The sequence below is a fragment of the Hipposideros armiger genome, unplaced genomic scaffold (assembly GCF_001890085.2).
Source record: "Hipposideros armiger isolate ML-2016 unplaced genomic scaffold, ASM189008v1 scaffold_215, whole genome shotgun sequence".
Taxonomy (NCBI): domain Eukaryota; kingdom Metazoa; phylum Chordata; class Mammalia; order Chiroptera; family Hipposideridae; genus Hipposideros; species Hipposideros armiger.
In genome coordinates this window covers 222,563-249,133 of record NW_017731565.1, presented here as the reverse complement: position 1 = coordinate 249,133, position 26,571 = coordinate 222,563, and the positions used below count along the sequence as shown (strand labels likewise).

The 26,571-nt window shown below is 36.2% G+C and overlaps 1 protein-coding gene and 1 long non-coding RNA gene across 12 annotated transcripts in view; one reads left to right on the top strand and one right to left on the bottom strand.

Annotated features, from left to right (window-relative positions):
* The window catches only part of ORC4 (origin recognition complex subunit 4), a 69,984-nt gene extending 45,614 nt beyond the window's left edge, over nucleotides 1-24,370 (bottom strand). For 2 of the 11 annotated variants that reach the window (XM_019654174.1, XM_019654180.1), the window contains exon 1: nucleotides 24,086-24,248. The gene's annotated coding sequence lies outside the window, so the exon portion shown is untranslated. Of the gene's footprint in view, nucleotides 1-3,797; nucleotides 3,855-11,563; nucleotides 11,661-24,085; nucleotides 24,250-24,279 lie in introns of those variants that run through there. The other 9 variants (XM_019654177.1, XM_019654175.1, XM_019654178.1 and 6 more) reach the window with 9 other exon arrangements.
* Nucleotides 24,371-25,090: 720 nt separating this feature from the next.
* LOC109389000 (uncharacterized) overlaps nucleotides 25,091-26,571 on the top strand; it is a 191,777-nt gene continuing 190,296 nt past the window's right edge. Inside the window, exon 1 of the long non-coding RNA XR_002125307.1 lies at nucleotides 25,091-25,165. This is a non-coding gene — a long non-coding RNA (uncharacterized LOC109389000). The remainder of the gene's footprint in view (nucleotides 25,166-26,571) is intronic.

Here is a 26,571-nt window from a genome sequence, read left to right as displayed (position 1 = left end):
AAATACAAACTCTTTAATATTAAGTTATGTGGGGATAACCTTTCACGATGAAGTTCCTTTGGTACAAGAATAAGTTGTCAAAGAACATATATTTGGCACATTTTTCAATATCCAAGTGTGTGTGTTTCTGTATGTATATGTACATGGGTGATACACACACACACACACACACACACACACACACACACACACACACATATATGAGTTTATGGCTTCAGACACTGCTTTAAAAAACATTTTCGCTGCCTTTAAAGACAAATTATTACTGGGGATGACATTTCAAGTGATAGAAAATAAATGTATTCTGAAAAGGATTAAATAAATATTTATTCTGTATAAATGCCTCTCTGTATTATAGCTAATGAGAAAATCAAGTAGCTCCAACTTAATGTCAAAGGTTCTCAAACAACTCAATCTAAAAGTATTTAGTGACTGTTTCTTTATTACAAGGCTCTGTGACAAGCACTATGGTGAGGTGAAATATAAAAGTTTGTCTCTACCCTCAAAAAGCTTAAAATCTGATTGGAATAAGACATGAATATAAAAGTAGCAAAGGCAATAAAAATATAGAGCAAGGGATAAACTCATGGATTCAATAAAGAAAACTTGAAGAACACACTTTTTTTTTTTTTTTATAATAGTGGAAACTGGGCCAAGAGATTCTAAATGTCTTGCCCAAGATCACACAAAATTTACTTACAAGCAGCAGCTGTTAGATCTAGTAACACCCATGCAGTGTTCAGTTAGTTGCAAATGGCATGGAAAAACACCTGTAACATCATGAAAGCCATCAAAATGTTCACTGGGCTTTTGTTTAGGGGAATCAAAACAAAAGATGGATGCATTCTGAAAGAAAATTGTTAGAATCCCTGATGTTCAAGGCTGACAACCCACTTCTTTTTCCAATCTGAACAACTTATGCTTTTTATACACATCTATATTTTTATGACCATCAACTTATTTCTCATTAGAAATACATGTTTTATCATAGAAACTTTGGAAATCCAATAAGAAGTCATGTGGATAAGAATGGTGGAGCAAAATTAAATCAGAGAATTTCTGTCCTTGCAATACCTAATAAAACAAACAAACAAAAATAGATAAAAAGCAATGTCCTAGGTGGATAAGGGAAGATGGAATAGGAAGCACCAGGAATCTGTCTCCACACCTACAAAGTAACTTCACTGGCAACATCTGTCTGATTTAACTATTTTGGAATTCTAGATTATATTAGATGTTTGCAATTTCCAGGGGAAGGCTAAGAAAGCAAATTGCCATTAGCTTTGGTCAAAATTCAGTTTTTAGTACACCAGCAGCTACCCATCCCCAACCACCCACACCAATGGGAGGCAGCTGTGCACCATTCCTGGAGCAGCTGTCTAGCTTGTGGTGACAAGGTGGATAAATAGGACACTGTCATCCAAATGTCAGGGATCTGTGCTCCGATCACATATTCTTATCTCAGAGGAACAGACATTGAGAGAGAGGCAGCCACTGTCGTTCCATCTCCCCTCACTGTTGCAAGTCCCTCTTCCTTCTGCTGAAGTTAACTTCCAGGAGACTTAAAAGGCCAGAGCCTCCTTCCCCTTCCTTCATTTTATTTTTTTCTCTTTTTGGGAGAAAATTAGAAAGTACCAAGCATGCCCAGGAAAGGGCGCAGGCTCAAAAGGACGGGAGAAGACTAAGTTTACGTATTAGGCTGATCTTTAGCACCGGGACGGACTACAGTCATCAAAAAAGGAAAACAATAAACAAAAACAACAACGAAGAAAAAGCAAACCCTGCAGAATGGGGAAATCTGCTTTCCCGAGTTACAAAATTATTGGATTCAAATGTCCAGTTTTCAAATAAAAAACATAAACACATATAAAGAAACAAGAAAGTATGGCTCATTCAAAGGAAAAGTATACATGAATAGAAGCTGTCCTTTAAAAAAAGACCTGATAGCAGCAGATCTACTAGAAAGACTTCAAAACAACTGTCTTAAAGATGCTCAAGGAACTAAAGAAAAATATGCAGAAAGTCAAGAAAATTATACATAAACAAAATGGAAGTATCATTAAAGAAACCAAAAACCTAAAAGAAACAAAAAAGTAATTCTGAAGCTGAAAAGCACAAGTGAAAAATTTATTAGAGGAATTAGAAGGCATATTTTAGCAGGGAGAAGAAAGAATAAGCAAACATGAAGAGAAGGCAATGGAAATTAAGTCTGAAAAACAGAAAAAAAAAATTTGAAGAAAAGTATAGAGAGCCTAAGGGACCAGTAGGACACCATTAAATGGATCAACACATGCACTGTTGGAGTCCCAGAAAGAGAGGAGAGAGAAATGGGCAGAGAAAATATTTGAAGAAATAATAGATGAAAATTTGCCAAATTTGATGAAAACCATAAATATAAACATCCAAGAAGCTCAATGAACTACATGATGAACTCAAAGAGACTTACACAGAGAGACATTATAATCAAACGTTTGAAAGACAAAGAGAGACTCTCGAAAGATGCAGGAGAGAAGCAACTCTTGATATACAAAGGATCTTCAATGAGATTATCATCAGAATCCTCATCAAAAACTTTAGAAAAAAGAAATAAGTTAGTAAATATTTTTAAAGTGCTAACAGAAAAAAAACTGTCAACAAAGGATTGCATATCCAGCAAAAGTGTCCTTCAAGAGCAAGGGAAATATTAAGACATTCTCAGATAAACAAAAGCTGAAGTGGTTTGTTAACACTAGATCGGCACTGCTAGAAATGCTTAAGGGAGTCCTGCTAGGTGAAATAAAAGGACACTAGACAGAAACTGAAAGCCATATGAAGAAATAAAGATTTCAATGAAAGTAAATACACGAAAAATTTCAAAAGCTAGCTAGTAGTATTATAACTTTGGTTTTTCAATTTCACATTTGTTTTCTTCATAATTTAAGAGGTTAATAAATTTCAAAAAAATGAGTTTGTTTTGGAGCACACAATTAAGGCGTAATTTTGTGACATTAACGGGGTGGGAATGGAATAGCAAAGGAGCAGACATTTTTTATGTTGTTGAAGTAAAAAGCAGATAAAAATTCAAACTAGAATGTTTTAACTTTAGGATGTTCAATGTAAGTAATCCCTATAACTGCAAAGAAAATACCTATAAGTATACACAAAAGTAAATGAGAAAGAATCTAAATGTTTCCCTAGAAAAATAATCAACTAAGCACAAAAGTAGACAGTAATGGAGAAAATGGACAAAAAAAGCTATATAAGACATGGAAAACAAACAGTAAAATGACAGGAGTAATTCCTAATAACAGAAGTAATTGTTTAAATGTAAAGAGATTAAACTCTACAATTAAAAGAGAAATTGGCAGAATGGATAAAATACATAAGGTAACTATATGCTTTCTATAAGGGACTCATTTTACAACCAAATACACAGTGTGAAAGTAAAAGGATGGAAAATATATTCCATGGAAGTAATAAACAAAAGAGTGCACAGGTAGCTACAGTAATATCAGACGAAATAGACTTCTACTCAAAAAAGGATACAAGATACAAGAAGTACATTATATAATAAAGGTTTCACTACAACAAGATATAAGTTATAAATCTACACACCTAAATAACATACCATCAAAGTATATGAAGAAAAAATTGACAACTGATGGGAGAAATAGACAGTTCTACAATAATAGTTGGAGACTACACTACCCTACTCTCTATAAGGCGAAGAACAGCCACACAGAATTGATAAGGAAACAGAGGTCTTGAAGAACATGGCAAACTAACTAGATATAACAGACATATTCAGAAAACCTTACCTAACAATAGAATTCACAGTCTTCTCAAGTGCACATAGGTCATTTTCCAGGATATACCTGTGAACAGAATCATTTGAAAACGGGGTCAACATTTAACTCCTTAAATTGGGAGTCAGCAGGCTATTAGGAAAGTCAGGCTTATGCACATCTAAATCAGAATTGGGTTTAAATTTTTAGAATTTCTTGCTTGCCATAGAAGCCCATACTGGAGCTTGCTTCGCTGTTTCCATGCCAATGCTTACCTCAATCTCATTACTTGGGACTGACCAATCCTTTTTGAACTAGTCATCATATCATGTTAGACAGCCAATAGAAAAGTTTCTTTTGTTAGAACTTGTGGTTTCTCCCTTTATAAGCCCTGGCTTTTTTGGTATTACCCAGAGCACATTTTAGACTGCTATCTGAATCTGTACCTTCCAGACTATGATCCTCTGCTCAAATAAATGTTTCTTAATCTTTATTGTAGCCTAAACCTTTCGTCTTCATTTATTTGGTTGACATAACATATATTAGAGCACAAATTGTCTCAATAGATTGTAAAAGATAGATATCATAAAAAAGTATCTTTTCTAACCACAGTGGGATGAAGTTAGAAATAACAGGAGGAAAATTAGACAATTCACAAATATGTGGAAATTAAACAATACACTCTTAAACAATCAATAGAGCAAGGAAGAAAGCACATGAGAAATCAGAAAATATTTTAGAGATGAAGAAAACAAAAATACAATATATTAAAACTCATAGCTCACAGCTAAAGCAGTGCTAAGGAAGAAATTCAATTATCAACTCTTAAAAAAAAAGATCTCAAATCAACAACCTAATTTTACAACTTAAGGAACTAGAAAAAGAACAAACTAAAGGTAAAGCTAGCAGTGTGAAGGAAATAATAAAAACTGAAGCAGGAATGAACAAATAGAGAAATCAATAAACCAAAAGCTGGACTATTGAAAAGATCATCAAAATTGACAAACCTTTAGCTAAATGCACCAAGAAAAAAATTGGGAAATTCAAATTAATAAAATCAGAACTAAAAGTGGGAACATTACTACCAATTCTACAGAAATAATAAAAGAACTATAAAAGAGTACTATGAACTGTAGGCCAACAAATTAGATAACCTAGATTAAAAAAAAATCCATAGCAACAAACAAAAAAACCAGGACTAAATCACAAGGAAATATAAAATCTGAATAGATCTACAACTAGTATGGAGATTGAATCAAAAATAAAAAAAAATCTCCTGACAAAGAAAAGCCATGGGCCTGATGGCTTCACTGGTAAATTCTACCAAACATTTAAGGAAGAAATAACATCAATTCTTTCCAAACTTCTCTAAAAAGCGAAGAGAGCACTTCCTAATTTACTCTTTGAGGCCATCATTACCCTGATACCAAAGTCAAAGAGATGACAAGAAAAGTACAGACCAATATTGCTTATGAGCATTGATGTAAAAATCCTTGACAAAATACTAGCAAACTGAATTCAGCAGTATATTAAAAAAATTATACACTGCAACTAAGAGGGCTTTACTCCTGGAATGCAAGGATGGTTGACTATCTAAAAACTGATCAATGTAATTTACCACATTAATGGAATGAAGGGATAAGAACCACAATATTATCTCAATTGATACATTAAAAGCATTAAGGAATTTAACATTTTTTCATGATTAAAAAAACCCACTGAACAAGCTAGGAACAGAAGGAAACTACTTCAACATAATAAGAGCTATATATGAAAAACCCACAGTGAATATCAAGGTAAAAGACAGAGCTTTTTCCTCCAAAATCAAGAACAAGACAAGAATGCTCTCTTTTATAACTTCTATTCTACATAGTACTGGAAATTCTAGTTTGAGCAACTGGGAAAGAAAAATAAAACTGTCTCTATTCACAGGTGATATAATCTTGTATGCAGAAAACCATAAAGATCACACACACACACACAGACACACACACACACACACACACACACACACACACACACACACACACACAAAGAAGTTAGAACCAATAAATAAATTCAGCAAAGTAGTAGGGTACAAAGTCAACACACAAAATGCGGCTGCATTTGTAAAACAACCTGAAAAGGAAATCAAGAAAACAATTCCATTTACCATAGTATCAAACAAAATAAAATACTTAGAATTAACTTAGCCAAAGAGGTGAAAGACTTGTACAATGGAAACTACAAAGCACCTGTAAAAGAAACTAAAGAAAACATGAGAGAAATACATCCATTTTTATAGATTGGAAGACTTAAAATAAAATATTGTTAAGAAGTCAGTCTTACCCAGCATGATCTATACATTCAATGCAATGTCTACAGAAATCCCTGTGATGTTTTTGCAGAAAGAGAAAAAATTCTATCAGTCATATGGAATCTCAAGGGACCCTGTGTAGCCAAAACCACGTTGACAAAACGAAAACAAGAACAAAGCTGGAGTATTAACACTTTCTGGTTTCAAAACTTAGTACAAAGCTACAGTAATCAAAACAATTTGGTACTGGAATAAAGACAGATATATAAACCAATAAAATAGAAGAGAGCCCAGAAATACACACACACACACACACACACACACACACTCTCCTACATATATGGTCAAATAATTTTTGACAAGGGTGCCAAGACCATTCAATGATGCAAGGACAGTCTTCTCAACAAATGATGCTGTTTATAATTTAATCCACATGCAAAAGAATGAAGTTAGACCCTTACCTGACACCATATAAATCAACTCAAAATGCATCAAAGACCTAAATAAATGACCTGAAACTACAAATCTCTTAGAAGAAAACATTGGGCAAAAGTTTCATAACATTTGATTATGCAATAATTTCCTGGATATGACACTAAAGGTATAGGAGAGAGAGAGAAAAAAAATTGAACTTCATAAAAGTTTAAAAATTTGTGCATTAAAAGACAGTATTAATAAAGTAACAAGGCAATCCACAGGCTGCGAGAAAATATTTGCAAATCAATTATCTGATAAATGATTAAAATCTATAATCTACATAGAAGTTGTAAAACTGCACAACACAAAAACAACCCAATTAAAAAATGGACAAAGGATTTCAGGATATTTCTCCATATATATACATATATACATGCACATTACACATATGCACATATACGTGCACATCTTTTAGAAAACATATATACAGTAATGTGTCGCTGAACAGCAGTGATACTTTTGGAGAAATGCGTTAGGCAGTTCTGTCGTTGTGTGAACATGATAGAGTGCACTCTCACAAACCTAAATGGTATAGCCTACTAAACACCTAAGCTATATGGTATAGCCTGCTGCTCCTAGGCTGCAAACCTGTACAGCATGTTACTGCACTGAATACCATAGGTAGTTGTAACACAATGATAAGTATTTGCATATCTAGACAAAGAGAAATATGGTATGAAAGATAAAAAATTGCACACTCACATCGGCACCTCCCATGAATGGAGCCTGTGGGACTGGAAGTTCCTCTGGGTGAGTGAGTGAGTGGTGAGTGAATGTGAAGGCCTAGGGCATTACTGTACACTACTGTAGATCTATAAACACTATACACTTAAGCTACACTAAGTTTATAAAAAATATATTTTCTTTTCTTCAATAAATTAACCTTGGTTTACTGTAACTCTTTTACTTTATAAATTTTAAAATTTAACTTTTGGACTCTTGTAATAACACTTAGCTTAAAAAAATTTTGCATAACAGCTATATATGATGTCAGATGGGTAGGAGAATGGGGGAGGGGGGTTCTCACTTTGTGAGGGGTGTAAATGTCTAACTATTACATTGTCTTGTACACCTGAAACTAATAAAAAAGAAACACATTTTGCAGCTGTACAAAAATATTTTCTTTATATCCTAATTCTATAAGCTTCTTTCTATTTTTAATTTTTTAAATTATTATTTTATTTCTTAAACATTTTTATTAAAGACTAAGACACACACACCCCTTAGCCTAGGCCTACACAGGGTCAGGCGCATCGGTATCACTGTCTTCACCTCCACATCTTGTCCCACTGGAAGGTCTTCAGGGGCAATGACAGGCATGGAGCTGTCACCTCCTGTGATAACAAGGCCTTCTTCTGGAATCCCTCCTGAAGAACCTCCCTGAGGCTCTTCTTGAGGAGGTACCCCTCTTTTCAGAAATATTTCCACAGTGGTTTGTTTGATTTCTGTTTTTCATCACAGGTTTGCTTGTAAGCAAATAATGCACCATTAACATTCCTCTCTATTAAAGAAAACCTTTTGGTGTTGAAGTCCATGTTTTCAAACTTTTTAAAAGCTTGCTGAGTTCTGCAAAAGCTTCTGCTAACCCCCCCTCACTAAATTTTCTTAGGCGTTCTTCTTTTTCTCCTCTTGTTGTTTCCTTTCCTCTTACCTCTACTTTAGCTATGAGTTCCTGTTCCAGTTCCAATAATTCATTAGTCAATCCCTTAGGAACCACATCTAGAAGCTAGCTGTTCATCCACACCCAGGAAATATTGTCTGCCATCTCAATCACAGTCTGGCTGATTTTAGGATCTCCTCATCCTTTGAAATCACAGATAAACCTCTTGAGTGTCTTCTTCCAGATGCTATTCATACACTCCTTGGTGGCACCACCCAAAGCCCAAGCAGGGTTCCTGATGCAGTCACAGATGGAATCTTCCAGAACTGCATCAGTGTTTCCTCAGTGTCTTTCTTAGTTGCAGCAATAGTCTGAGCTAAGGTCCTCCTCAGGTAGTAGGCCTTAAAAGCTTTTATAACTCCTTGATCCATTAGTTGGATCAAAGAGACGGTGTTTGGAGTGAGAAACACCATCATGATATTGGGATAAAGATCACCAATGAAAGGATGTTGTCTGGTAGCCTTATCAACAATAAGCAAATTCCTGAAAAGTATTTCATTGGCATAGCAATTTAGGAGGGCATCCTGGAAAAAGAGCAGTGTCCTTCATAACTTCTTATTGCTCCTGTAGTACCCTGGCAGTGTGTGCTTACTGATAAGCTTGAAGGCCCTGGGACTCTCACTGTCCCAGATTACAAAGGGTTTGAATTTGTAGTCTGCAAAACTGCCCCCAAGCTAGATTGTCATCATGTCCTTAAAAGCCTTGAAACTTAGCATTGACTAGGCCTCCTTAAGTATCAAAGACCTTTCAGGCACCCCGTTTTCAGAATAGGGAGGTTTTGTCCATATTGAATGTTTGCTCTGACAAGTCATTTTCCTCCATAATCAGCTTCTCCACAGTTTCTAAAAATCCTTCAGCTGCTTTCACATCAGCACTGGCAGACTCACCACTCACTTTCACATTACATAATGAATAACAATTCATGAGTTGTTCAAACCACCCTGAACTAGAAGTCAATTCAACATCATAGTCAGATCCAGCCTTTTCTTTCAACATTGCAAACAAATTTTTTGCTTTGGCCTTGATCGTCATGGTACTGAGAGGGATATGCTTCTGGGTCTGGTCTTCAATCCAGGTAATTTTAAGTTTCTTCATGTCTGATATAGGCCCATATTGAATTTGTGGTAGTCTTATTGCCTTCAATGAAGCAGATACTTTAACAACTTCTATCACTTTGTTCTTGTTCTTCAAGATTGTAGCAATGGTAGAATGGGACATGCCTGACTGGCGAGCAATAACCATCACTGATTTTCCACCTTCAGAGTCCTTCATCACTTTCACTTTCATTCCAGGTCAATCCCTCGATGTGGCCTCTTACTAGCAACATTAGCAGATTTTGTACACTTAGGGGACACGACGAATAAAGCAACACAAGATTAAATCAAGCACAAGAGAAAATGATGCAATCTAAAGACACAGTAAACACAAGTTATATGAGGCTGCTGCTGGAGTGACATGACACTGTTTTATAACAAACACTTTTTTATAAGTAGAAAGATCACACTCTAAAGTAATAATAAAAAGCACAGTATAGTAAATACACAAACCAATCACATAGTTGTTTATTATTATCATCAAGTATTATGTACTGCCCATAATTGCATTGCTATACATTTATACAAGTGGCAACACAGTAGGTTTGTTTATATAAGCATCACCACAAACACCTCGGTAATATGTGACTCTATGTTGTGGCGATTAGGATGTCACTAGGTGAACTTTTCAGCTCCATTATATGTGACCACTGTCGTATATGCAGTCCATTGTCGACTGAAACACTGTTATGTAGTGCACGACTGTACTTTGTAAAGTACCTACTAGAATCTTGATATTAATAAATATGCCCATGGAGTTGTTTTTAATAACATGGTGGATCAAAGTCATAAAATAATACCCTCAGTGAGAAAATCATAAATTTAAAAACATGAAATCGTCAGGGGAAAAGGCATTTATAAGTTACTACAGTATTTTACGATTATTAACCATGGACTATAGTTTGTAAATGACGAGAAGTATCAATTTTGTGTTAGCAGAAAAAAATGGACAAAAAGAAAAAAGAAAAATTGGGAGGACTTCTTTAAAATACATGTCTAAAAATAAGACACTTTTAATGAAAAGCAACACAAATTTGCAAACAATCTAGAAATCCTTACAGCTTTTAAAATGTATTATATCATTTTAATGGCACCGATTGATTTTGTAACTATATCTTAACTACTATACTAACAGTAGTCTACATTCTCTGGGCACATGGAATCTGACTAGAAACACGGCAAATACGAGGAGCTATTTAGCTTGTGAATCAAAGCTAGTGTGTTTACTTGTACAGATAAATAGTATTAGGGCAACAAAGACTCAAATCAAGAAAAACATTTTTTTTTTTTGGAAGGAGGAAGGGTATCATAGATGGGGTTCAAGATTTAAGACTTGGACACTAAAGTCAGTGAGTAAGGGGACAGCACATGTAGGCATATTTTCCTGGAAAAGCCTTGAACTCATAAAGTACACTATTGTATTTTATTGCCAGAGCAATTACTCCAGGGTATATGTTCATTTGAGAAGAATAATGAATAGAAGAATCATCACCACTATTTAAATAATTTTGTCTTTGACATGCTTACCAAGCTGGATTTATGTAAATGTAAATATGATATGCTACAACCCCAGTGAATTAATTAGCAAATGTTAATTCAACTATTTTTGGAAGGGAAAAGTTGAAACATTGCCTTAGAAACTATTTGAGAATTTCTAGAAATTATTCATGTGAACACAAAATCTTAGAATTTTCCCTAAAAAACTTTTAAGAATAGTATGGTGTTTTCAAAGAGACTCTTTAGCTTGTGCAGGAAACACATAAGGTCAAATTCCTACAATTTCAATAACTAGGGCCAAAGAAATTATGTTCTCCAATTGTGTTTACTAATGAGCATACACCCTCACCGCCCCACCGCAATCCCGCCCCTGCCATCAGCATGCTTAGGTTACTTTGCCACGACAGATGAAATTTGAGTTTAAACATTTATACTGTAATAAGATCTTAAAATAGTTAGATATATTTTAGGGGAGGGAATGCTAAAAATTTTTTTTTTTCTTCTTTGAAAAGACAGCTTAGAATTTTTTCTTATATAACATCATACAATACAGAGGAAAACTTTAATCTTTTTGGACTCCAAACCAGGGAACACTCAAAAATCTTGAGTTATTCCTTGTATTGCAAAGTAACTGTTGATCATGATGACTTTAAGGCAATAAAATATCCAAAGTGTCTTCATAAAAGTTATAGACCCACTCATTTTTAGCAAGATTATCAAACATAACTCCTTCGTTTCAGGTATGAAAAAAATGTTGAGATACAAATTTACTCACAGATCTAGTTGCAGGCAGGTCCAGGTTAAGAAGTCCAGTGCAAAATATCCAACCTTTTCTGAAAATCTTTCCAGCCCTCTCCCCCAAGGTTAAAGGGCTGTAATAAGACAACTAACTGATGATCAATTATCAACAGATAGGTTCAAATACAGTTTTCTATACTGATGTCATTCTTTATACAACTTTTCTCATGTAAACACCATTCTCTGTCCTGAGAAAATGCTATTCTTTAACCATAGAGATAAGAAAAACAATAAAATCCACTCGCATCAAAACAGAAACCCCCCAACAACAAACAAGCACCAGAATCATTAACTGGCAGCAGAGAGAACTTAGTCCTCTAGATGAAAAGAAAATTCAACATCCTGACCAATCAATTTTCTAATTCTTAAATGAAAGAGCTAGCTCATGATATCCAGATTATTCCCTTGGAAAGGCAACAGGTAAACAAACATGGGATCTCCAACAATGGATCTGTAGTGCAATCTACTTGTTAATAAAATATGGTCTTTTCTAAGCAAATACACAAGAAAGCACATGGGGGATGGTCTTTTCTCCCTCTGGAGGCAGACCAAACTGCATACTAGTGAGTCAAACTTCACAGAGGGGGAGGCTCACAAGCAAAGAGGCTTACCATGTAAGAAGGCTGAGCACACCAGTTTATCCTGATTGCCTTCAGAAATATCACTGATGGTACAGAAGAAATAATAAAAAGGATAAATTTACACCATCAGGAAAGCTAAAAAGCTGGATGACCAGAATGCTGAAGAATTTCTGGAAGATATAAAGCACATGGGCTAAAAATCAACTAGAAGGGGGAGGTTACTACGCAATATTTGTAAAAGACTTGTGTAAAAAATAAGTGTTCTCAGAACTCCAGAATAAACCACAAGATCTAAAGCAGCAGGAAGATCATAAAAGAAATGAGGGAAATGAATAGGAAAGGAGTTTACCTGTCTCTAAGTTTGAATACACAGCTGCTCCATTTACTCCAACTGAAGGCCACAAATACAGTTCTCTATATAAAGTGAGAGGTGCTTCAGAAGAGAACTGGAGTAGGCACTGAGGCCTGAGAAGGGGAGGCGGTACTCCAGTCAACTTTCTGACTGTCATAAGAGAGGTCTCATACTCAAAATGCAAAGTTTTCCTAATATCCTAAAAGAAGCCTTCAATGGTTCTCATCCAGTATTCATGTCTTTTCAGTAATTCCCTACCACACTACAGAGCTGGCCAGTGTAACCTACAGGATGTTGTGGAAATAATGGAGTATAATTTCTGAGGATAGGCCTTGACTTCTCTTGGATCATCTGTTCTGAAAGAAGCTACCTGCCATGTAGTGAGGACAGTCAGGAAACCCTATGAGCTTCACAAGTATGGAAATGAAGCCTCTTGCCAATAGTTACTAACCTGCCAACCACATGAGTGAACCAGTTTAAATGCAGATTCTCCAGTTCCTGTCAAGCCCTCAGGTGATTGCAATCCTCGTTAACACTTGACTATAACCTCATGAGAGACCAAGAGCCACAACCATCCATCCATCTAAGCTGCTCCTGAATTCCAGACCCAGAGAAACTGAGAAAAAAAATGTTCGTTGTTTATGCCACTACTAGTTGCAACTGTTTTGGAGTAGTTTGCTAGGTAGCAACGTATAAGTAATACATCCTTCTTTAGAATTTATTTAAAAAAAACACTGAAATATCAATAATCCAATTATTGATAGTGAGAATCAATCAATTCTAATCACTAAGGACTCTCATAAAAAACAAACAGACAGACAATCTACAATTATGGATGGGCAATGTAAAGCAGAGATGGAAATTCTAAGAATGAATCCAAAGGAAATACCACAAATTGAAAACAATAAAATAGAAATAAAGAATGCCTTTAATATGTTTAACAACGTAGAAATGATCAAGGAAAGACTGTTTTAAGGGATAGGAGCGAGGAATTGGGAATATTCTGTTATATGATACTTGCACTACCTATTAAATGATATAGTGTTATTTGAAAATAGACTTGGATTGCTTATATATGTACACTGCAAACACTATAGCAACCACTAAAATGTTTTTTTTTAAAGTATAATTATAGCCTGGGCGAGGAAAAAATTAAATATAAAATGAGTGATTAAAACCAAAGAAGGCAAGAAAACAGTGGAGGGCAAAAACCAACCAAAAACCAAAACCAAAAAAAAAAACCCCAAAAATCAAGGGCAGCAAATAAAAAGCAGCAATAGATGTGGTAGGTATTAATCCAACTATGTCAGTGATTACTTTAAACGTCAATGGTCTAAATAAATATACCAGTTAAAAACCAGAGACTATCGGAGTGGGTAAAAAAACAAGACCCACCTATATGTTGTCTACAAGACACCCACTTTAAACATAACGACACAGATTAAAGTAGAGATAGACGAAGTTATACACTAATCAAAAGAAAGCTAAAATTGCAATATATAATTTTAGATACAATAAATTTCAGAACAAGAAGTATCAGAAATAAAGAGGGCATTATATGATAATAAAGGAGTTAATTCTCTAATAAGACATAACAATCTTTAAGGTGTGATCACCTAACAACAGGTCAAAATACATGAGGCAAAAACTGATAGAACTGCAAGAAGATATTGATGAATCCACTTTATACTTGGGAGATATCAACATCCCTGTATCAGTAATTGACAGAAAATCAGTAAGAACCTACTTGAATTGAACAGGACAATCAGTCAGATGGATCTAATCAATATTTACAGAATACTGCATCCAACAAGTAGTATGCAGATTCTTGTCAAGCTCACATGGCACATTCACCAAGATAGACCACATTTGGGGCCAAAAAACACACTTTACATTTAAAAGAATAGAAATCATATAAAGTATGTTCTAATACCATGATGGAGTTAAACTAGAAATGAGTAACAGAAAGATAGCTGAAAAAACCCATAATACAGAGATTAAAAATCACACTTCTAAATAACACATAGGTCAACGAAGAAAAATCAAGAAAAACAAATAATTGTGAATAAAATAAAAATGAATATAGCACTTGCCAAATGTATGAGATACAGCTAAAAAAGTTCTTAGAGGAAAATTTATAGCACTGAATGCATATATTAGAACAGAAAAAAACCTAAAATCAATAATCTAAGTTTCCACCTTAGGTAATCAGAAAAAAGGAAGGCAAATTAAACCTAAAATAAGAATAAATAATAAAAATTAGAGCAGCAATAAAACTGAAAACAAATCAATCATAAAAATAAATCATGAAAAACTGGTTCAATTTAAAATTAAAATTGATAAATCTCTAGTCAGGCTAACTAAGAACAAAAGATTAAAAAAGAGAAGACACAAATGACTAATACCAAAAATGACTACTATCAGATATGAAAGCAGTACAATCACTACTGATCTTATAGACATTAAGACGGTCATAAAGGGAAAATTATGAACTCTATTCTGACAAATTTGATACCTTGATGAAATGGACCAATTCTCTGAAAGACCAAGCTAACAAAACTTATTCAAAAAGAAATAACCTAAATAGGCTTATATCTATTAAAGAAATTAAATCAATAATTAATAATCTTCTAAAACAGAAAACATGAAGCTCAAATGTTTTCGCTGAACTCTACCCAACATTGAAGAATAATTTCAATTCCGTATTTTTTCCAGAAAATAAAAACTGAAGGAATACATTCTAAGTCACTTTATGCAGCAAGCATTACCCTAATACCAAAACCAGTCCAAACATTACAAGGAAAGAGAACTACAGGCCAATATCTCACATGAATACAGATGCAAAAATTCTCAACAAAATATTAGCAAAGTAAATTGCATAACATATAAAAATTACACACAAAGAACAAGTGGGATTTATTCCAGGTATGCAAGGCTTGTTCAACATTCCTAAAGCAATTGATGTAATCTGTAACATCAAAAGAATAAAAAAGAAAAATCATGATTTTATCATTAGATGCAGCAAAAGCATTTGACAAAATCTAACACCGATTCATGATGAAAAAAATTTCAGCAAACTAGGAATAGATGGGAGCTTGCAAAACAATGGATGGCAATTCAAGAGAAATGTTAGTTACTTAAAAACAAAACTTTAAAACTAATTCACCTGTTGTCATTTTTAAAGAAATCAGATGCTTCAAAAATATTTACATATGGAAGTAAGAAAACTTTTTATATTTTATTTTCTCTTGTCAACACTGATCATGGCACTATTCAGTAACACAACTCCCAGAGCTTGGCAGGAAATTTTGGTAATATATAGCAAATAAACATATTGTTTTATAAGAGTATTTAATATAATGGAAAGATGTTGGCTACACATTACTTATTTTAAAAGTACTCGACAAAACTCTGATACAACTCTGTTAATAAATGTATAGAAATATAAGTAAAAATGACTAAAATTATATATATATATATATATATATATATATATATCAACATCTTAACAGAATTATTTCCAGATGCAAGGATTACAGATTTTCATTTTTTCTTATCACTTTTACAGTAAATGTATATTGCCTTATTTTGTAACTTTAAAAAAGAATTATCTTGGGGCGGCTGGTTAGCTCAGGTGGTTAGAGCATAGGCTCATAACAACAACAAGGTTGCCGGTTCAATTCCCACATGAGCCAAGGAGCTGTGCCCTCCATCCACAACTATTAGATTGAAGACAACTATTTGACTTGGAGCTGATGGGTCTTGGAAAAACACATTGTTCCCCAATAACATTTCAAAAAAAATAATAATTATCTTGCACATTTAAATAAAATAATGTACAATTTGAGTATATAAAGTTATTAGTGCTGTAGCACTAAAAATTTTAATTTAACTTTTAAACATGTCACACATAAAAAATTTGTTTCAACATGAATTTTTTAAGATACATGATGCCCACCAGTCATGCATCATAGTGGTGCTATAAGACGAGACATGATACTAACAACTGAAGCCTAATGGCTATTAGCAACAACTCAGCTCCTAGAGGAAGTATTTTTGGTATTTATTCATTATAATGTAAGTTGACAGAGACATATACACCTAGAAGTGATTATTTAAGAGAGCAGCATCAGTTGACATTTCTGGGTCATCTATATTAAAAAATGTTTATTTTCATAAATGGTGAAAAAAGAAAAGCACATGGGAGAAAGTAAAAATGTTCATGTATGTGCCATAAGAAAAGCTACACACTTAAGAACTTTAATCTTGCCAAGTATGACCTCAACCCTTTGGTCAAAACTCCATACTAATCCCAATTCCTATATTAATCAAGGAAGCAGTAAAAGACTAAAATTTTGTTGTGTTTTTATTAGAGGTGAGGAGAGAGATGGGTGCAACAATGTGAGATTACAGGGAAAGAGAAATTAGGAAAAACTAGCAATGCCAACACGTTTGACTATAAGCACCTAGGGCAGGATTTGGAGTGAAAAGGGGAGAATAAAACTAAAATAAAAGGATGGGGAACACTATGAATTCCAGATTTCATCATCCTTCTAGTGTACAATCTTAACTCATATTATTTTCCCATTTAAGCATTTAGTAAAATGTACAAAGCTATTCAGTCTCATCAGCCAATCCTGTCCAAATAGGATAAACATAGAACATCATGGTCACCTAATAACCAGTTTATTAATTTGGGCTAGAACTCATTGACAAACTCATCTCCAAAAGATTTGCAGTACTAAAATAGTTAAAATTAAATGGAAGCCTCTATCCCACCCCACCAAAAGATAAGAGGTTCTATAGAGGGTAATACAGGACTCTACACTGGGGGATACCAGGCACAGTAGAAGGTGAGGGTATCGCAGATGAAAAATACTGGATGTTGAGATTCCTCAGCTCTCTTCTTTCACTTGGTTCTCAGAGACTAGCAATCAGGCTTTTTGTACCCTGGAGCAGTTTCTTATAATAGACACTACTGATATTTTGAACTAGACAATTCTTTGTTGTGGGTGGCTGTCTTGTGCACTGAGGAATGTTCAACAGCACCTGGAGCTTCTATCCATCGGTTTTTTGCAGCAACCCCACTCTTGATAATCAAATGTCTAGACATTGCCAAATATCCCCAGAGACGGGGTAAGGGGTGGGAGTGGGGAGATCATATTGTCACAGCCAAGAACCAGTGACTTAGAGGAAGACCGGAAAATCTTTCTCATTGGACTCTTACTAGCCCAATAGAAAAGGCTTTTAAATACCTAAAGAAATGCACATCAGGGTAACCCCCCCCTGCAAAAAAAAAATATGCCCCAGCCAAATCTTTCCTCAGTGAGTAATGACCATGCCCCAGCCAAGTTCACAGAGACCTGAAATAACTATCTAATGACCCGTACATAATAAATTTGAACACATAATTAAGGATCATAAGATAGCCAAGGAAAACTTCTAAAATGAAAGAGACAAAAACATACTAACAGAAAGAATAACTTAGAGAAAATAGAGTAAGCAGGGAGAAATGAAATGTAAAACAAAACTTTAATCAAATTCATAAATTAAAAAAAACAACCCAGGATGGTGTGAAAAATTGCAGAGATCAAAAAAGTATTGAAAGGTATTGTAAATTAAAAATGATAGCAGAAACGAAAGTCTCAAGGGTTTACTTAAAAAATCAAGTACATTTCCCAGAAAGTGTAAAGCATAAGACTGGCAAAAGATGAAAAACGGGAGAAAGAAAGTAGTTCTAGGAGTACAATGTCTAATGGCAGTTTTAGAACAAAAAATAAGGCAAGGAAATTACAAAGTTATCAGAGACTTTCTCAGCGCTGAGGCATACAAGTTACCAGACAGAAAGAACCCATGAAATGCACAACAAAGTGGATGCCCAGACTCATAGTAAGTCATTTCACATCACTGTGACAATTCAGAACACTGAGCAACAAAGAGAAGATTCTATAAACTTCAAACAAAAAGGCTACAGAAGCTTCCATAGGGGAAAGGAAAGTGAAGGCAAAGTGCTGAAAATTAGAACGGCTTCAGATTTTATATTAGACACAAAGAATTCCTACACAATGAATAAAAACATTCCCAACTTACAATTCTACATCCAAACTACAGTCAGGGTAAAATACAGACATTTATGGGAACACAGTGCCTCAAATATTTGCCTTTCAGATTGCTACTGGAGACTGTGACCAAACAAAATGAAGGCGTATTCAACAAAGGATTACATGGGATACAGAAAACAGAGGGTCCAAGGGCCGGCTGAGTGGCACGTTGGTTAAGAACTGGCTTGGGACGCCAGAGGGCCCCGTTTCGGATCCCACATATGAGGGCCAGTGACACTGCCCTCCACAGCTAAGATGCTGAACACCAGCTCAACCTGGAGCTGGGCTGCCGTGAGTCGCTAGCGACGCATACGCTGCAGCCACTGCTGCAGTGGGTTGCCATGGGCTACTGTGTGTAGCCCTCAGCCAGTGTGAGCAGCTCTCAAGCTGCCATCAGCGGCCACCCAGAAGCCGGGGACTGATCTGCCTCGCCCGGGAAGAGCGCAATGATGGTGCCAACTTGGGCCAGTGAAGCGACGTCTTCCACAACTTGACTGAAGAACAAAAGGACAGCAACTTGTCTGTTCCCCTTCCCCCAATTCCCCAACGCTGTTCCCATCCCCCAATTCCCCAATAAAAATCTTTAAAAAAAAAAAAGAAAACAGAGGGTCCACCATAGGGGAGAGGTTGCATGAGGGGCAGGCATATCAAGCAGCCGGCCTAACCTGGAACGCAGAAAGGTGCAGGAGAAATTTCTCAACTATAGTTAAACTGATAAAAATAATTGATACTTCTGAACCTATGGAGAGGATATGCTGACAATCAGTAGATACAATAGTTTGAGACTGAATTATAAATACTGAGAAACTATACAGACACTGATGGTTATCTAACAAAAGCAAAGGTATCAGTGGAATGACAGGGGAATGTGTTGGGGTGTTGGTGGAAAAAAATCTAAATTTACATCATCCACAGTGAGAAGTCAACAGATAATGTCTAAAATAGAAAAATTAAGAGGTAGCAACATAATGTTATTTAGAAATATGAAGATAAATACCAAAAGAATCAGCCAAAAAAAAGTTTTGAAAGTGTTTCCCCCTACAGAGCAGAAATAGGGGATGGAACCACCACCTCGTCCAACATTACACCCTTCCTGGGACCTGATAGAAGGCATAAAGGCCCAACCATTTCGGTCCACCATGGATGGCATCAACTCTGATAGGCAATATTCTGGAGAACTGAACTTGTGATAAATAGGTATGAGCTATTTTTAATAAGAAGCCATGCAGAAGTAGTTGGTATTTGAAATATGTGTTCTTTTACATTTGAAACTGTTTAAAAGAGAGAGAGAGAGAGAGAGAGAGAGAGAGAGAGAGAGAGAGAGAGAGAGAAAAGAAACAAACTGCGTGAAAATATTTTCTAAATTTTAATCAACTTGGCTTCTTATACTGTGGAAGGCAATATAATTAAAAATTTTTTAAACTAATAATGGCTTAAGTTAAAACACAATTTTGGCTAGAAGCAGAAAGATCTTGAAATCAAATCTCAAAATTTAAAAATAAAAGCAAGAAGATAAGGGCTCTATTAATGGTAATGGCAGATTGGATAAATCCACCTGCTGAAGTCAACAAAAACACTTCCTAATAAAAATCAAAGTAAAAAGGCAGCATGACATACATGTCAAAATTTAGAGAAATAAACCACACATCCAGTTATTTTGTCCTGAGGACTTTTGCATATCCAAAAGAAAAGTCTGAGAAATAAGAAGAAAGCCTGAGTTACTGGTGGCTTTGCTGAGCCTGGGGAAAAGAAGAAGAACAAAAAAAAACCAAAGCACAGGACCCACCAAGCCTGGGGACTCAAATAAACCATCAACTAATTTAAATTGAGACATTAGGGGCTACATCATCAGGATAAGGGAAAACTAGAAGTAAAACAAAACCCATATGGCTCATACAACTTGAAGTCCTGGATTAATATCATGCGTGAAACAGAAGGAATCCCAAGTCTTGAACATGAACTGATTTGGGGCTGGTAGCATCCCTAAGCATCTTTCCTAGAAAAACATGCCTTCTTGAGAAAGAGATTACCCTAGGACTTATATACTCTTCCTATAATTTTTTCAAATACAACAACCAGCACACAGGCACACATGAGAAAAATCATGAGCCTGCAGAAACAGACCCATAAAAAATTCAGTAACTGTATTATCAGTAACAGACAAAAAAAACAAAACAGAAAACACTATGAATACTATGTCAATAAAAGCCACAAATATAATTTTTAGCAAGTAATTAAAAACAGTAGGAATGAACATAGATGATATAGTTCTTAAAAAGACACTGAATAAGAATCCCAGTTAACCCAAAAAAGGAAAAAGAATTCCACACCAAAACATTATGAGAAAAATAGCAGAAATCTAAGACAAAGAAAACATTTTTAAAAGCAGATTTCTTTCAAAGCAGCAAGATTTAGATTGACAGCTGACTTCCCAAAATCAATAATGGAAACCAAAAAAAAGTGGAACAATATCTTCAAGATGCTGAAAAACGACCATTATCCTATATAATTTAATACCCCCAAAATATTCTTCAAAATTTAAGGTGAAACAAAGACACTGTAAGGTAAGCAAAAAATTAAAAGAATTGGCCATGAGCACACCTTCATTAGACAACTTCTGTGTAGATATTGGACTCAACAAAGAATGTACTCAACAAAAGGAAAAAAGCTCCCCAAAGAAAATTCAGAGATGCAACAAGAAATGAAAGAACACTCAAAGCGGTAAATATTTAGAGATATGTAACTCACCATTGATGGTAGAGGACCATGCTGTCTAACGGAAATATAATATACCATCTGTATACCTAATTTAAAATTTTCTAGTACTCACATTAAAAAAAAAGGTAAAATTTATTATAATTTCAACATATAATCATAGTAAAAAGTTGAATTAAGTCACATTGTTTTTCTAGTAAGTCTTGGAAATCTGGTGTCTACTTAACATTTACAGAGCATGACAATTCAGATGCTAAACTGTCATCAGAAATACTTGATCTTTATTTTTATATAAAATAAGTTTACAGTTGAATAAGTAAATTTACATATCTAAGTTGTTCCAAACATACTTAAGGGTTTTCCAACAACTGAATCAAGTATCAATTGTCAATTTTAAATTAACACTACATAAAACTCAAAATTCAGTTCCTCAGTAACACTAGCCACATTTTAAGTGTTCAACAGACACATGCAGCTGTGGTTACTACAGTAGATAGAACCTTTCTGCCTGAGTAAAAATTACAAATAACATTCAAATAACAGCAATTATAGCATATAAGCCAGTAAGGAACAAAATACAAATAAAGTTATCTAGGAAGTGAGAAATACTCCAAGCATACAGAAGATATTTGCCACAAAGCTCAAATCTTTAAAACATAGAAAACCTGATAGAAAACTGTGCAAAAGGCTTTAAAAAAGACAATTCAAAGAGGAAGTCAAATAGCCAACACATTTTTGAAAAAATGCTCAACCTCATTAATTATCAGGGCACTGCAAATTAAAACAATAACATCGGTTTGGCAAAAACGATGAACAGCAACTGTTGGTGAAACTGTAGAAAAAAGGGATCTCTCATATACTGCTGGGAGGAGTATAAATTGATATATCCACTTTGTTAAAGTTCGGCATAATCCACACACTATAAAATTGCATATTGTATGCATAAAAATGTTTCAGAACATTCACAGTAAAATTGTTCATAATTGCTAAAAACTGGACACAATCCAAATGTCCATTAATATTAAATTAGATCATTGGTTTATTCACAAAAAGACTTAAAACACTATACTTCATTATAGACATTGCTATGCAGCAATAGAAATATATGAACTAAAGCTAAATGTACTAACAGGGTTAAATATAGAAAAGTGAGAGAAAATAACATAATATATAACATATAATTCATTTACATATAGGTAAAATACCAGCAAAATTGATCTATATTGTTTAGGAATGCTGACATAGGTGGTTAAAAAAATAGTTGAAATAAATAGGAAATAATTACCATAAAAATTCAAACAGTGTTAATCCCTGGGATGATGAAGAGGGAGGAAATGGACAGGAATGGATGGAGGAAGGAGTATGTTTCCAGTACCCCCAATGTTCTAGTTCTTGACTTTGGTAGTGATCAGAGTGTTCACTGTACTGCATATCTATGATTTATGCAGTTTTTTGCATATTTAAACATGCAAAAAGATTTTAAAATTGTTACCTAAGGCACTTTAACTGCTTTGCTATAATTATTTTTTTGTTATAAAGTGGTAAATATTTGGTTTCAATATAAACAAAATTTTAAGGTACAGGAACCTAGTTTTTATTTCATTGGACAAGATTATTGCACACACAAAAAGTAGTAAGCACTAGGCAATGATGCATATAAATAGGGTCCGTTGCCAAAACATCAGAAGTAAAACGTAGAAAATAAGTAGTACCTTTCTTTAGTAGACAGTGTACCCTAAAGGACCATTACAAAATTAAATAATATCAACACAATAAACATGAGGAATTTTAGATTTTTGGTCTTAATAAAAACCACACATGGGTGATAATCTTTTCAAGTACCTTTACAAAAGATAACTGAAAGATTGGAATGATTGTAGTTAAGACTATTACACGGAATGTGAAAAAGAGACAGTGCTATTTTACTAAAAAGGTTTACTAACGTAAACTCATTATTTTTTTCTTAAATGTTTTGAATTAACTCTGATTTATGAGGGAAACATTATTTCCAGCAAAAACCGGCAGCACTGAGAAACCAAATGAATAAATCCTAGGCTAGCAACCAAAGAAACCTGAAACACAACGCTCATTTATAAATCCTTTGTTTACACTATAGAAAGTGAAAACTTTGATGATGTCCCTTCTCCGTCAACTGCAACACTCACTATCAAGACTACACAAGCCCATATCCCTTCCTGAGCACAGGCATAGGCGTTTTGTTGCAGCAACAACGCAGGACATGGAGGGAAATTCACTCAAGACTTCCCAGCGTGCTCCCTTCCAAAGCCACTACAGAGATCTGGGGAGGGCAGCGAAGTAGTAAGGGCTGATGGTCATAATACCCAACATAAGCAATGTGTCTAATCCTATAAATTGAGAAAATGCACAGATGGAGCTTGTCTCTCTCTCTCTCCCTGGATAACCTCCCTGCTCTTAGCTGAAGAAGCAGTCACCAGAGTCATCTGCAGAGGGTCCAGAGATCCCGTTTCTCTCTCACACCAGGACCTCACTACCAAGAAGTGTAGTCGCCATTCAGCCACACATCTATCAATAGTATCATCAAGACTCCCTGCGCTTGCTGGGGATTCATCCACGAGACAGAAGGAACCCGCCTGGTTTCTGGCCTGCATGGCCTAGACAAGCCTGCCCCCTTCTCGCATTCCCAAGCTCCAAAGCCTTCCTTACTCCCCCTTTCTATTCGCCTTTCGCCACTGGCTCCCCAGTCTTCGTCCTGACGCCAGCCATGTTACCTCTCACAGAGAAGCCTGCCCTTCCCAGGGCAGAGCAGAGATCTAGCCACCGCGGGAATTGCTTCACAGGTTCCCCGCGCCCGGTAGTCTGTTCAGCTTCACCTGCTGCTGCCAACGATACACCACTACTCCCGGCATGCCCAGCGCACTCACGGCTTCTCCCACCCCGCCCACCTCCCACCCCAACACGTGACCTCATTTCGCCTCCGTCCACGCCCACTTTCGTTCCTCCACTTTCTCTTATGAGGGAGGAGGGGGCTGAGAGTGTTAAAGAGTAGCGACTTCCTCCTACTCCCCGCCCCCGCCCCTCTCCCCCCTGCTACAATGTCTTCCGGGTCGCGAGCGCCTCGGAGCCTTCTGGGAAACCATCTCATTTCCTCCCCTCCCCCTCCTCCTGTCTTCCACCAACCAGCCTCCCGTCAGAGAGGCACATGCGCAGTAAGTGCCTCCCGTCTCTTCTACCCGAACCCCCCCTCCCCCCCAAGCAGAGAGACCCCAGCAGCAGCAGCAGCTGATGATGAAGAGAGAGGCAGTGGCAGAGGGGGGGCACCTTTTATTTCTATTTTTAAAGGGACAGGACACTAATTTTACCCCACTTCAACCTTGAATTGAGGGGGGTGGGGGGAAGGCGGCTGAGTTCCTTCCCCCACCCTCCAGCCCTGAGACCTGAGAGGGGGATTGAGCCTAAGAGAGAAGGAGAAGGAGTTTCTTCTTCTTCGAAAACCCCCATCCACGACTCCTACCCCCTTATCCCTCCAGTAGCCTCCCTCCCGAGCCCCCTCCACCCTCCTCCTCTTTGGCCGTGAGAGGAGGAGAGAAAGACCAAAAGCCTCTTAGCAACACAGACCCTTCTCTGCTGCTGTTGCTGCTGCTGCTGCTGCTGCTGTTGCTGCTGCTGCTGCTACTGCTACTGCTGCTGCTTGGCCCTGGCTGGAGACATCTCACTACACCCAGGAGCAGCCACTTCCCCAGCCCTCCTCCTCCTTCGCCTCCTCCTCCTCCACTCCCCCCCCCTTTATTACCCTTTGTGTCATCCTCCACAGCTCCAGGGAAGGCACTCAAAAGTGGGGGGCAGGAAAGGTAAGTGTGTCTGTGGGGGCTTCATTGCCTTCTTCTGGCTCTGACTTTAACTCCGGGGCAACAGTAGCACCAAACCACATACGCAGTGGAGCTCCGGGGTGAGGAGGGGGTGGTGCTGGGGGGGGGGTGCGAATCAAGGAGAGGTTGGAGTGGGGAGGGGTGTGTGGGGTGGGTGCCCATCCTGTCAGAGGAGAAAGGGCACTTTTATTTTTATTTGCTGTTGTCAAAAGTGGTTTCTCTCCTCCAGCTAACATCTGATTGTGTCTTGCTCCAGTGGGGGAGAATACAAAAACAACCCCCTCCTTCCTCCAATGAGGCGCCAGGGAAAGAGACAGAAAGAGACACACTTTCTAGATGTCACTTAAAAAATTTCATTTGGAGAGCTTTTCTCCTATTTCTCCAGGAAAAGCTCCACTGCATTTGTTTCTGAGTGGGAAAATGTCGGGATCTGGATTGTATTGGAACTGCTTATCCATTTGTAGACCTGAGTGTTTTTCCCTTTTTGGTTCTGTATGTGATTTGGATATTGACTTCAGTGTTGGAACAGACTTGATTGGTTTTTGCTTTCTGGGTTTAATTTTCCTTTTTCGTTTTGTCTGACTTGCATAGAGAATTTCAATTTTTTAGTTAATAGAGGCCTTTGGTTAGGTTTTGATTTGTATTATTGCTTTTTTTGTTGTTGTTAAATGTTTGTTTCATATATCAGCATATAAAGTTAAAAGCTTAAAATGCTTAAAGTTTAAATACCGCTGGTATTGTCTTTCTCTACGTACGTTCATAATATTTTCCATAAGATGAGAATATTAGCTATTTCGTAATTAATCCGGGTATTTTTCTAATCTTTGTAACTTGTCTGAGCAAGTAATCCCCATTGAAAACTTTATGTTGTTCTGGCTTCATGGAAGGCCAAACCTCTCCATCAATAGTTTGCTGGGTTGGTACCACTTTCAGTTTTAACTGAATTATTTATTTACTGTTGTAAATTGAGATGAGTTTTTCATCTCTTGGGGTACTGAACCAAATTGCTCACTATGTGTGAAAGGAGACAAATTTCTAAAATACGTTTTCATGACTCAAAGAAATCATGAAGTTGTAGTAAGTATATTCACTGTAGTTAGATATAAATTGAAAGATAAATCCAGGTTTAGGTTTACAGAATAACAATCTTGACAGAAATCACTATTCTCCATTTTTACATGGCATATTCTTAGTGAATGGCTTTCAAATTCAGTGCTGCATTTTATTTCTCAAATGGTAGAAAGTATGTTTCTGATATAGGCCTTTTAGTAGGGCTTACATTGGAGAGTGGTATTTTGTTTCATACATATATTTCTTTATCCTTTCCTCAAAGATGGATGCACACATTCATACACACACACACACACACACACACACACACACACACA